Source organism: Sceloporus occidentalis, unplaced genomic scaffold (genome assembly GCF_023333645.1).
Source record: "Sceloporus occidentalis isolate IW3139 unplaced genomic scaffold, rSceOcc1.0.p SCAF_1, whole genome shotgun sequence".
Lineage (NCBI taxonomy): Eukaryota > Metazoa > Chordata > Lepidosauria > Squamata > Phrynosomatidae > Sceloporus > Sceloporus occidentalis.
Window position 1 is genome coordinate 178,776,091 of NW_028316981.1, and position 13,694 is coordinate 178,789,784.

At 44.6% G+C, this 13,694-nt stretch overlaps 1 protein-coding gene across 1 annotated transcript in view; it reads left to right on the forward strand.

Annotated features, from left to right (window-relative positions):
- The first annotated feature begins 4,368 nt into the window (after positions 1-4,368).
- The window catches only part of LOC149322877 (metabotropic glutamate receptor 6-like), a 70,295-nt gene continuing 60,969 nt past the window's right edge, over positions 4,369-13,694 (forward strand). Inside the window, exon 1 of the mRNA XM_089484093.1 lies at positions 4,369-4,556. The gene's annotated coding sequence lies outside the window, so the exon portion shown is untranslated. The remainder of the gene's footprint in view (positions 4,557-13,694) is intronic.

The window sequence follows — 13,694 nt, forward strand, 5'->3', positions numbered from 1 at the left end:
CAGAACTGGTTTACTGGGGAAGGGTTGCTTTTTGTTTTGGGAGGATTGTGTGTGTGAAAACTGACAAGTTATCTTACAAAAAATATAATAAATTTCCTATGCCAAGCTGCACACCTGGCAATAGCACAAAGCTGGAAAGCAGAAAGCAATAACTCATTGGTGAAAAGGAAAAAAACACATTGTGGTCTTTGGTTCTGTCAAATGCAGGAATTAAGTAACTCTTGTAAGCTCCTTGGGTCCCAGAATAGGGGCAAAAGTGGAAAAAGGAGGAGGAGGAGGAGATTCATATTCATAGTGCATTGATTGAGTATGATATTCAAAGTACACGCACAACTGTCTGTATCTGGGTGGGTTTCTTGACACATGGATTTCCATCTGGCTAAATCGGAGGTCCTCCAGCAGATTTCAAAGAGGCCACATGTGCATATGATACACTGAAAGGGCCTGTGGCAGTGGGGAGGTGGGCAGTGGCAAGTGATTCCTCTTCCTGTTTTGTGGATGATGATGATGATGATGATGATGATGATGATGATGATGATGATGATATCCAGGAGTAGCCTAAGCAAGAAAAGTGGCCTTAGGATGTGGCAGGAAGCTCCATTAAAATGTTGTACTCCTGCATGTGTAAAGTCTAGGAATCATTAGTAAAAGGGTCAACAACAACAAGAAGAAGCAAACTACCTAATATTGTGATACTGTTCTACAAATCTATGGTGTATCTATAGTTGCAGTAATATTTCACGTAATTCTGCTCACTGTGCCTCAAACAGTAGTGTTGAAATGGGGGGAAACTGACGAAAAAGAGGTGGCCACAATGATCAAGGAGCTGGAGCAACACCCATATGAGGAAAGATTATAGTTGTTGTTGTTGTTGTTTAGTGGGGGTGGGAGGCATGTAAGAAGGACAAAACAGTGGTTTATGAAATTATGTATACGGTAGAGAAAGTGGCCAGGAGAATTTTTTCATAGAATCATAAAATCATAACCTTGGAAGGGACTGCAAGTGCCATGTAGTCCAACCCCCTGCCATGCAGGAATACCTGACTAATGCACTTCTGAAAGTTGCCCACCCAACCTCTGTTTAAAGACCTACAAAGAAAGAGAGTCCACCACCCTCCGAGGCAGTCTTCTTAATGTAGGTGGAATCTCTCCTCCTGTATTTTGAATTTATTGATTTGTGTTCTGGTCTCTGGAAGCAGCAGAAGACACCCTTGCCCCATCTCTCCTACATGACACCCCTTCATATGTTTAAGGATGACTATGAGTTCACCTCTCAATCTTCTCAATCTCTTAGTCCTTCTCTTATAATACTATAATTAGGATGGGCTCATTCAATGAAGCTGAATGGTGGGAAATTCAGGACAGAAATCTTTACAAGTGATCAAATTAAATTGTGGAAGGTGTAGAAGTGGCCACCAACTTGGGTGGCTATGAAGGGGGATTAGACAAATGCATGGAGGATAATGTTACCAATGGGCATGATGGGTGCATATCGCTTCAGCATCAGACATTCAATACCAGACTTGTCAGGAACCAAAGGGAACCAGTGATTGCCCTTATGCCCTTCACTTTTTTCACCAGTGGCTGAATGTGACATAGAAACCTGTAGGTACAGGATCAGTGCAAATGGTGGTCCTCTGCTGGGCCAGCTGCCCACACCAAGCATCTGAGTGACCTGATACCTGGATTTATATAAAATATATGTATATAAAATGGGAGGAGGGATTTTAGAATGTTTTAATATATATAACATGGCCTTACCTTAGCTGCCATGTTTGTTCCATATATGTATATCGTGGCCTTATCTGCCCATTAAGGTGCCCGAAAGAACAGGAGCTTTAAAGTTTCCATTATGGTTACACTTTTATGGCTAGCTGGGGAAGAGTACTTAGGATACCGTTGACAGCCAAGAAGACAAACAGATGGATTGTTGAACAGATCAGGCCAGGGCTCTTCTTGGAAGCTAAGATGGTCAAGTTGAGACTATCATACTTTGGCCACATAATGCGAAGGCACAGATCACTAGAAAAAACAATAATGCTAGGAAAGGTAGAGGGTAGAAGAAAGAGAGTAAGACCACAGACCAGATGGATAGACTTGATCAGGGGGGTTATGGGCAAGGGCTTGCAGGGTCTGGGCAAGGCAGTGGAGGATACGGATTCCTGGAGATGTCTCATCCATAGAGTTGCCATGAGTTGAGGTGTGTTCCTGCATGGTTGGCCTGGATGGCCCTTGTGGTCTCTTCCAATTCTATGTTTCTACACCACAAGGCAGCAGGGGACTTCCACACCACTGGCACAATAAGTCCAGACTTTCAAAGAACTGTCCAAAGTGCTGAACCTTCTCTCTCAAAGAAGTGCCTAGTAGGACAGAGAAAATATCTCCTCAGGAGAGCCATTGCACCTTTATGCCCATTAGCCTGCTTTTAATGGTTGCCAACTGTTTCCAATTCAGGCTGGTTTTTCATAGGACAACTTATGATTTAAAGGTGATTGCTTTTATTATAATGATTTTTTTAAAGCTATATTTTATTTTAATTTGCTTCATGAACCAACCTGGACTACTGTTGAGAGAAAAGAAGGCTATACATGAAATGAAATAAAATGGTTTTAATCTTTCCTGATTGTTTACTCATGTTTTAAGTTTTGTATTGTGTGGATTTCCAATGATTTTTTAAAAAATCGGTATAAGTCACCTTGAGTCTCAATCCGGGAAAAGGAGGGATAGAGATGATGATGATGATGATGATGATGATGATGATGATGTATTAACTGCGTTGGCCACATAGCAAAGTACAATAGCCTCCAAAATCCAGCAAACAGGGATAACTTTTGTTGTGTATTTTGAGCATTTCGGTTGTCTCCATAAAGGACACAATGAAGGGATCCCTGGAGATCGTCATCATCATCGTCATCTTCTTCTTCTTCCTCCTCCTCCCCCTCTTCCTGTTTTGTGGATGATGATGATGATGATGATGATATCCAGGAGTAGTCATTTTGTCCACATAGCTAAGTACAGTACCCTCCCAAATCCACCAAACAGGGATACTTTTATTGTGTATTATGTGCAATTTGGTTGGCCTCATAAAAGTATCCCTGTTTGGTGGAGGATGATGTTGATGATATTGATATCCAGGGATAGCCTGTTAGCCATATAGCAAAGTACAATATCATCCAAATCCACAAAACAGTGATACTTTTATTGTACATTTTGTTCATTTTGGTTGGCCCCATAAAAGTATCCCTGATTTGTGGATGATGGTGATGACGACAGCAGCAATGATTATGATATCCAGGGGTAACCGTGTTAGCCTCCACATAGCAAAGTACAACAACCTCCCAAACCTACAAAACAGTGATATCTTTAGTATATATCTTGTGCATATATCCGTTTTATGGATGGTGCTGGTGGTGGTGATAACGATGATGAAGTTATCCAGGGTTAAAAGTATTGGACACATAGCAAAGTACAACAACCTCTCAAATCCACAAAGCAGGGATGCCATTATTGTGTACTTTGCACATTGCAGCTGTCCCCATAAAAGTATCACAGTTTTGTGGATGAGGAGGAGAAGGATGATGATGATGATGATGATGATGATGATGATATCGATATCCAGGGGGGTATCCATCTTGGCCACATAGCAAAGGACAACAAACTCCCATATCCACAAAATAGGGATCCCTTTATTGTGTATGTTGTGCATTTCGGTTGTCCCCATAAAAGTATCTTTGTGTTGTGAAGGAGATTGATGATGGTGGTGGTGATGGTGATGATGATGATGGTGTGATGATGATGATGGTGATGGTGTTATGGTGGTGATGATGATGGTGATGACGATGATGGTGGTGGTGGTGACGATGGTGTTATGGTGGTGGTGGTGGTGGTGGTGATGATGATGATGATGATGATGATGGGAGAGGAAGAGAAGAGGCTTGAAATAAAATGTAAAAAGCTCCTCTTGCTCCCTCTCCACTTCGCCATGCCCCCCTCCCCAAAAGGCCGCCTGAGGTCTGCTGCTGGGGCTGGGGCTGGGGCAGGGGTCCCCTGCCTTCCCTGGGGCCCTGTGTGGCCTATGGACACCTGCCCCTGTTTCCCTGTGACCCCAAAAGGGTTCTGGGGGGCAAAGTGTGGGGAGGGGGGTGAGGAAGGAGGGGATCTGGGTTTGCGAGGAGGAAGCAAGCAAGGAAGGGAGGGGGGCGGTGGGACCTGCTGCAGGGGAAGGGAGCCTCCTTGCTCTCTGCTGGTGGTCCAGGGCTGGAGGGGAAGGGGCCACTCCCTTGCTCTCTCCCCCCCCCCCCTTTTTGGCCCATTTGCAATCCTCTCCAAAGCCCAGTGCATTAAAGCGCCAGGAGGAGGATTGTGCGAGAGGATTTCCCTGCCCTCTTGGCTGGCAGCGCTAAGTCCCTGGCAGAGAGAGACAGAGAGAGGCAGAGGCAGAGGCAGAGAGAGAGGGACCCTTCCTCCCTCCAGCAGCAGGAGATGCCAGCCAGGGACCCCCGCCTCCCGCAGGCAGCCCAGCCCAGCAAGGAGAGGGGATCCTCCCCCGGGATCAGGTGAGTCAGAGAGGGGGGTGGCAAGAAGACCGTGCCTCTGAGGATGTGCAGAGTGTAGCACCCTTAGGGACACAGGGTGGATTCAAGTGGAAAGGATCATTCTGGTTTTTGAAGTAATCTGCTACACTAGAATGGGGTGGCAAGAAGACTGTGCCTCTGAGCATATGCAGAGTGCAGCACTTGGTGGCCGGAAGCTCAGGGGGAGGAGGGGTGGCAAGAAGACCGCGCCTCTGAGGATGTGCAGAGTACATTACTGTTGGGGCAAAGGGTGGCTTCAGTAATGGATGGGTGGCAAAATAGTTATTATTATTATTATTATTATTATTATTTATATCCCACTCCTCCAAACGATCGAAGCAGCTTACATTAAAATAAACCAATAAAATACAATAACAATATAAAGCATTATAACCCTACCCCTCCCTGTGCCTCTAAGGATGTGCAGAGTGCAGTACCTTTTGGGCACAGGGTGGCTTCGGGTAATGAATCGATGGTAAAAAGACTGCACCTCTGAGCATATGCAGAGTGCAGCACCCTCAGGGCATAGTGTGGCTTCCTATGCTGGAGAGCTCAGGCAGAGAATGGGTGACAAGAAGACTGTGCCTCTGAGCATATGCAGAGTGCAGCACTTGGTGGCAGGGAGCTCAGGGGGAGGAGGAGTGGCAAGAAGACTGTGCCCCTGAGGATGTGCAGAGTGCAGCACTCTTGAGGCACAGGCTATAAGAGTACCCACCACAGATTCAGCAACCCAGACGTCCTATTTTTCCACCTTCTGCCCAGGAGGAATTCCAAAATGCCCTCCGTTTTGAGCATGGCTAGGAAGCAGCATGAATTTATATTCGTATGAGTGTTTCTAGCATTTAGTTTGCAATGCCCTACATTTTTCTAGACTGTCCTACATTTTACGGTGCCTTGTCCTCCTTTGTGGTCAGGACATCTGGCCACCCCTGCACAGACTGACCACAAAGGGATCCAAAAGAATCACAGAACCATAGAGTTGGAAGAGACCCCAAGGAGGGCCCTGATCCAGTCCAACCCCATTCTGCCGTGCAGGAACTCTCAATCAAAGCACTCCCTGTGACAGATGGCCATCCAGCCTCTGCTTAAAGACCTCCAAAGAAGAAGACTCCACCACCCTCCGAGAGAATGTGTTCCACTGTCAAACAGCTCTTACTGTCAGGAACTTCCTCCTAATGTTGAGAAAGCAAGTGGTACTTTATTTGTAGACAAAATAGGGGTCTCTGGAAATGCCACCCCACTGTGTTGGAAGTCCCTTTTCCTCATTGAGCAGAACTCTATCGGGGGCTCTCTGTAAAGATGCAGAGAGGCGGGAAATGCACTCTGCACATGCCCAGGGACATGGTGGTTTTGTGTTGTCTTCCTAGAATCCCAGCATGAGCAGGGAAAAGCAGAGTCTGGGGTACAGCCAAACCCCTGGAATGGAAGAAGGGACATCCCCAACCCAACTGTGCCCTGTAGATCGAGATGGTCTGATTCCTTATTGGACCTTTGTTTCCAGAGAGGCGGATTTGGGAAGGGGAGTGGAGTGGAGAGGTGCAGCTTGTCAGATAAAGAAGGGCGACAGTCCCTGAAGTAGTTGGGTTTCTCTCCTTCAAAGCCATCACTTTGGCCTTACTTTGCTTCTGACCACCTTCAGGGCTTGGCAAGGAAGTGGGTCTCCTCGCCTAGAAGGCCAAGGAGGAGAGGAAGGAGATAGTTATTCTGGGGTTGACTATTGTTGAGTTTCAGTACAGGCAGTAAGGGCAATGTCTTCCTCCAAGGAGGAACTACCACTCCCATCATTCCCCAGCCCTAAGAGGAGTTGTAGTACCATTCTTCCAGAGGACTCCAGGTTGGGGATCATAGAATCAAAGAATGGTAGAACTGGAAGGACCTCAAGGGCTTTGTTGTGCAGGAATACACTACTAAGGTACAAAACACACTGTAGAAATAATCCAGTTTGAGACCACTTTAATTGCCCTGGCTCAATGATAGATAATTCTGGGAACTATAGTTTTGTGAGGTATTTAGCCTTCCCTGGCTTCATTCCCACTACCTTTTAAATCGGATAGTGAACCAGTTCAAATGACCCTGGTTCCCACTTGATCCGAATTGCTGAAGCGATTCCGGGAAGGGGGTGGCATGCGCTAGACCCATTTAACCTATGTCTTTTTTACACTGATTTTTTTCTGCTTCATTTTCAATAAATCAAATCTGTGCAAGTGAGATTAGGATCAGAATTGATTCAAATTTCCCCTTTGAATTATTTTAATCGGTTCATTTGTGAATGGAAACCACAAGTGGATTATTTTAGAGGGGGGGGGGGAAATGCGATCGGGGCAAATATAGTGGGAGAAAATGCGATCAGGGCAAATGTAGTGGGAACCACGCTCCGCTGTTAAATCGATCCATCAATTCAGATCACAAACCATTGCACCACGCTTCCTCTTGGTTCGTTATTTTGTTATTACTATATTTTTACTTCCAAGAAAGACAAGCCCTTATAGGATTTTCTGCTTCATGAGCAAAAATAATTTGGCTTACTTTAGTTACTATGTGCCTTGACCTAAGTGTGTATGCCCTTTCTTTCTCCAACTCAGACAACAAAATATCTTGGGCTGGCCCTGGACAGATACTTTCTGATGAGCTGCTCTCTAAATATACATCATGGTCCCCTGTCCTCTGCAGTTTGTAAGGGATATTGTGGGGCACATCCGATACCCAGAGTTATGCAATGACCCTAAACAAAGCCCTTGAGAAAGCAGAACGTTGGATTTACTCTGATCTGGTCCAGCATGTAAAAGGGTCAAGTAAGGAGGCATAGAAACCACATGCAACAGGTTTGTCATTGCTGCTGGTCTAGAGTCTGAGCTTGGAAAAGTCACTTTGTGGATTACAACTTCCAGAATCCACTGGTTATGCTGCCAAATCCTGGGAGGTATAGTCCAAAAGTTTCAGTTTTCAGGCTGTGGGTGAAGCTACACTGTAGAATTAAAGCAGTTTGACACCACTTTAATTGCCATGACTCTATCCTACAGAATCCTGGGATCTGTAGCTTGGTGACATATTTAGCCTGGTCTGTCAGCTCAGGTGCCTCCCCAAACTACAAATCCCAGAATTCTGTAGGCTAGGGTCATGGCAGTTAAAGTGGCATCAAACTGCTTTAATTCTCCAGTGTGACTACCCCCTGTGTTTCCATTGCAGCAAAGCACACATGGAACTGGTAACTTTGTTCGGCCAGAGTGGAATATACCATCAAGGAGGAGGTCTGAGGTTCATGGTTGGCAGCTGGGCCTGGTTCGCTGGGCATTTGAGTACTCAGTACCTTGATGTTAGTGGTCCGATGAAGGACTTTACCATCAGCCTTTGTGGAAGGCAGGATGTAAAAGAAATCAAAAGGGATGGAAGGTTCTTTTCAGGTGCCCAACTCTGCCGATAATATCATTAGGTGTAATCTAAGAATTTGAGAAGAACTAGGCAAGTTCAGGAAAAGGATTTTGTCACTAAAACAAAGAAAAGCATATGTTGGACGTGGTGCCCTCTCTTGAACACGGAAAAGTCTGTTGCATTAGGATAGATGATCTCACACCTTGACCCATAGACAAGCAATGCTCCATGGACCCCATTTAGGTGGTCAACAAAAATGTGGCAGAACACGAGGAATAATTGAACTTGGCCTTGCATGGATTTACCTTTTTCACATAGCAGCCATTTTGACCAGGGTCAAATGATCAAACAGATTAACAAATTCCCGTCTCTATGCTTTTCATTATATGGCACTATCACATTCTACTAAAAAAAAACCTCTAAAAGTGTAGCACTTGAGGGGGGCTTTCTCAGTGGCCCAGATCTGGGATTTTCATAATAATGCACTGGAACTGATGATGAAGAAAAAAGATGTTATTAAAATTTGAATTTGGTATGTGCTTTAATTTACAGAAAAATGCAATTATTAAATGGTCCACTGATATACCTGGTATTCTGCAACATGTACTCCCCACCCACCTAAACTCTGCATTTGTGACATGGAAGAGGCAGAGGATGTCTCACACTACTTATTATATTGTCACTTATATCAAAATCCTGGGGAGAGATTCTTAGGACAGATCATAGCCTCCCTACAGAAGGTTCATCTTGTGAAGATATGTTGGTCACTGTCAGATTGTGACCCATATATCACACAGCGTTGTTTACTAAAGCTGCAAAAAGTATGCATGTAATCACTCTGAATGCTATCGTGATGGACTGTGTTTCTATATTATTGCAAAATATATCTTCTTATGTGGCTTATCATTGCTTTCTGACAAATACAGTACAAGGTTGACTGAATGACATACATACACAAAAGGTTTTGAGAACTGATGCTCTAAGATTCAGTCCTCATTCTGGGCTAGACCTTTCTCTCTCTCTCTCCCTCTGTTCCTCTTAATCTCAGTTCCAATCTCAATCTCTTTCTTCAATGAAACTGTAGCTGGACTATCACACTCCACACCGCTCCACCATCCACAAAACCATTCCTTCCATATTAACAAAAATGCATATTTCAAGAAGAGTTCTAATGTTGGATCTAGGATCCAGTCTACTGGGTTTTTTTAAAAAAATCAAGGAATTGGCTATAGATATACATATAGATAATTCAGTTCTGTGATTTGCAAACAGGTCTAACAATTCTATTTCGAAATAAGTAAAAGAGACAAAATGTGGAGGCTGAAGGATGTTACCTTTGGCATGACCTTTGGAGATCATGGTTCGATATTCCCCATTTGGCCAAGGAAACCACTGGATAACCTCGGGCGAGTCACACCCTCTCAGCCCAAGAAAACCTTGTGATAGGTTTGTCTGAGGATTGCAATAAATCAAAGGTGATTCGAAAACACACAACAAGAAGAGTGAGGAACAGAACAGGCTGGCTGGCCTGTTCAGACAAGTGAGATGGTTACCTTGAGCAGTAGATTCTGGTTATCACAAAAGAGCAACAAATTGCTAGTTATTTGATATTACTGTATTTTCTACTGCCAGTAATGGAGAGAGGGGCTTGTAGGAATTGCTTCAAGTGAAGGGTGATTAGATGTCCTCCTTTTCCAGGGAATATTTCAGCCTTCTGTCCAGGAGGAATTCCCAAGTGCTCTCCATTCTGAGCATGACTAAGAAGTATGGATTTACATTTATATTAGTATGTTTAGCTTTTATTTTTTAATGTCTTACATTTTATTGAATGTCCTACGTTAACCTCTTTTGCGGTTATGACCTCTGGTCACCCTGTTCAGATATCCAGATGACTTGGCCACAGAGGTGGCCAGAAGGGTGCCATTTACTGTTCTATAGGCAGCAAAATCTCTGCAGACAGCCCTTAGACTAAAACCAAGGAGGCAGACTGTTTCATGTTTGGCTTGCGAGCTTTGCTATGAGCTCCCACCAGTATCCACTAGCATCTGCACACTCACCCCTACCAGGGACATCCTTGGCTCCACTTCAGGGGCTAATAGGCTCTGCTGTTTCCCCCGCTTGATTCCAGTTCTGCCTCCTCTCAAGTACCACCTGGATCCCAGGAAACTTGGCAATCCCTAGTCATGGACACAATGTAGTGTAGTGTTTTGAACATTGGACTAGGCCACTGGAAGACCAGGATTTGAACCCTGGCTCAGTCATGGGAAGCCACTAGCTGACTTTGGGCAAGTCATACTTGCCAAGAAAACCCTATCATAGCGTTGCCTTAGGGTCACCACAAGTCAGAAATTACTTGAAGGCACACAACAACAACAATAACAACAAATCATGGAGGCTAAAATACTGGAAAACCAGGGTTTAAATCCTCACTTGATTACTTTGGTCAAGTCACACTCTCTCAGCTTCAGAGGAAAGCAATGGCAATCCCTGTTCTGAACAAATCTTACCAAGAAAACCATGTGATAGGATCACCTTAGGGTTGCCATAAGTCTGAAATGACTTGAAGGAACACAGCAACAAATCAGAGACAGCTAGCAGATCGATGTCTGGTGTTCTGAAGTGTCCAGAGAGAGAGAGAGAGAGAGAGATGTGGCTGGAGGCCCTTCTGTCAAGTCTCAATACATTGAGATCAGGCTCCTTGCCTTAGCAAAATGTGCCTGGTCCCAGCTCTGGCTCAACAGAATCAGTCCCTAGGTCAGTGCAAATAATCTGAAATGCACTGCGTTGACCTGCTTAGGGCTGTAGCTCACTTGTAGAGCACCTTCTTCCCACAGAAGAGGTCTCAGATTCAGGTCCTTGGCATCTCCAGGTACAGCTAAGTTTCTTGACAGGGATAAAAAGTCCCTGGAGAGCTGCTGCCAGTTGGTGCAGATGATACTTGGCTCTTCCAAAGCTGACCAAGCAAGCTGGGCAGTTGCTTGAGTCCAAGTGGATACTGGGGTTTGAGAAGGCCATTGGTCTAGCACAGCAGGCAAAGGGACAGGTTTGCTGCAGCAAGGCACCCCAAAGCAGCTTTTCAAGGACTGGTTCTTTGTTCTCTTCTGCTCCCAATATGGCTGACATCCCTCTCCCATCCCCTCTTGGATTTCAGCCTGGCTGAATGCTCCTTTTTCCTTGTTAATCCTGTTTGGGAGGAAGGGACCCTCTGTTTCATCCCCTGCCCCCAGCCTGATCCCCACAGACGCGTTCCCTTCTCACTGCCTAATGCACTGAGCTATTATCCCAGCAGCCTGGGCTTTGGCACCAATCCCCTTTCACTGGAGAGAGCGAGGCACATCACTTTCTGCTTTAATCAGCTGCATTTCAGTGACTGCCAGAGTCACAGAGGGAGGTAAATAAAATCACACACACATATACACAAAGTGCTCAAAAAGTCACTACATCCATCTTTCCCCTTGCTTCCACCAAATCCACCTGCTCTTCCTTTTCACAACTTTTGCCATTATTCCCCATTCCTCATCTATACCATTCCTCCTTTTCTCGGTCTTATTCCCACTACCTTTTAAACCGATCGCAGTTCGGTTTGAACCAATTCAAACGACCCTGGTTTCCACTTAAATTGATTCACTGAAGCAATCGGTGAGGGGGGGGGCATGCACCAGACCCATTTAACCCACATCTTTTTGACGCTATTTTTTTCCGCTTCTTTTTCATCAAACTGATTCAATGCAAGTGTGAACCAGAAGCGGATCAGGATCGATTCAAATTTCCCCTTCGGCCAGCTGGAGCCGAATCATTTTGAATCAATTCATTCATGAATGCGAACCATAAGTGGGTTGTTTGATGCCAGAAAATGACAGAAAATATGATTGGGGCAAGTGCAGTGTAAACCATGATCCGATGTCGAATCGATCCATCAATTCAGATCGCACACCGATTTATCAGTAAGTGGGAATGAGTCCCTCGTCTCACCCTCTTCTGTAGTCCCCTCTTTCCATTTCAGAATCCAGAAATGGTGTGCTTTCACTGGAGAGAAAAAGAAGCCGGGGGTGGGAGATCCATCTTCCTTTATTGTTTAAATGAAGCTTCTATTCTTTAAGGTTTTAGAGGAAAGCTTGGAAATGCTTAGGCAGATGCTAGTGACATTCTAAACATCTGGATTCAGGAGGCTTGTGAGTAGCTCTTGCACCTTCATGTTTCCTTCTTCCTGCAGACTGTGCCTCAGTGTGCATGTACATGTGTCTTTCAGGTTGCCTGTTGACTTATGCTGACCCCATGAATTTCATAGGGTTTTCTTTGGCAAGAAATATTCAGAGATGGTTTTGCCAGTTCCCTCCTCTGAAATACGGACTGCCGCACTTGGTATTGGTTGGTGGTCTCCCATCCAGGGCTGACCCCGCATAGTTTCTAAGATCAGACTAGATCTGGTGCCTTTACTGGTTTCTTATTTCCACAGCCTTAGTTCTTGTCAAAATTTTGAGGAAACTTGGGCCTTCTTAGAAAAAGGGGTGGGATGATAAATTAGCAAATATGTGTAGTTCTGTCCAACATATTCTGGATGGTGAAATGTTATTTTGCAGTGGGGATGAAGGGAAAATGGAATGATAGAAGATTGATCAGGACTGTCCCTACCAAATTGGGACAGCTGAAGAAAAAAGAAAACCAAGTTACATTTGTAGGCAGTCTTGTCCTACCATTAGGTAGAGCGAAGCAATTTTTTAAAAAGAATATTTTAAAGAAAGATTCAGCTGTTTATTCAACTAGTTTTTGTATACAGTGGGCCCTTGGTATCCACTGGGGTTTGGTTCCAGGATCCCCCATGGATACCAAAATCCATTGATGTTCAAGTCCCATTAAATACAGCGGTGTAGTAAAATGGTGTGTTGTATATAAAATGGCAAAATCAAGGTTTGATTTTCGGATTTTTAACAAATATCTTCAAGCCTTGGGTGGTTGAATCCATGGATAAAGAATCCTTAGATGCGGAGCACCAACTGTATATGGCATGGGAGGAGGCACTACCTCACTTCCCCACAGATCACAAAATGTATTGGGATGCCCCTGCAACTAACAAAGTATGGTTCAAAAACAGGACCAGGCAAACTTTGTACTGTTTGGGATCTACTTTGGTTCCCCCTCCCAACCCCGACATCTATCAAGTGGTGGAATTTCCTGGTGCAAAGAGAATTCAGGAATGTGTGCTAAGAATCAGAGCTTATATCCTATATTGCCTGTCCCAAGCTTTTCTTTTTTTCAGCAGTATAATTTAGGGCAGGGGAGAGGACTATTTTGTTGTCGCTGCTGCAAAACACAACTAGGAGAATTCCCTGTTAATCTACTCCAAATCACCAGTAGATCTAGATCTTTCTTTGATCTGCCTCATCTCTAAAGTAGCTACTAATGCCATCAATTCACACAACATACATATATGTAGTGTATACTCCAGCAAAGTATAGTGGTTTGAGCACAGGACTATGACTCTGGAGACCAGAGTTCAATTCCTTGCTCAGCTATGGAAACCCACTGTGTGGTGACCTTGGGCAAGTCACACTCTCTCAGCCCCAGAAACCGTATCATAGGTTCACCTTAGTGTCACCATAAGTCAGAAATGGCTTGAAGTCTCACAACAGCAAACAACACATTTAATTCCCCAGAAGGGGGAAAAATTGGTTTGTTGGCTATTCACGGTGCTCAATGGCTAGCATTGGTAATGCCAACAAGAAACCTTCCCTGCTCAATCTTCAAAGCCAG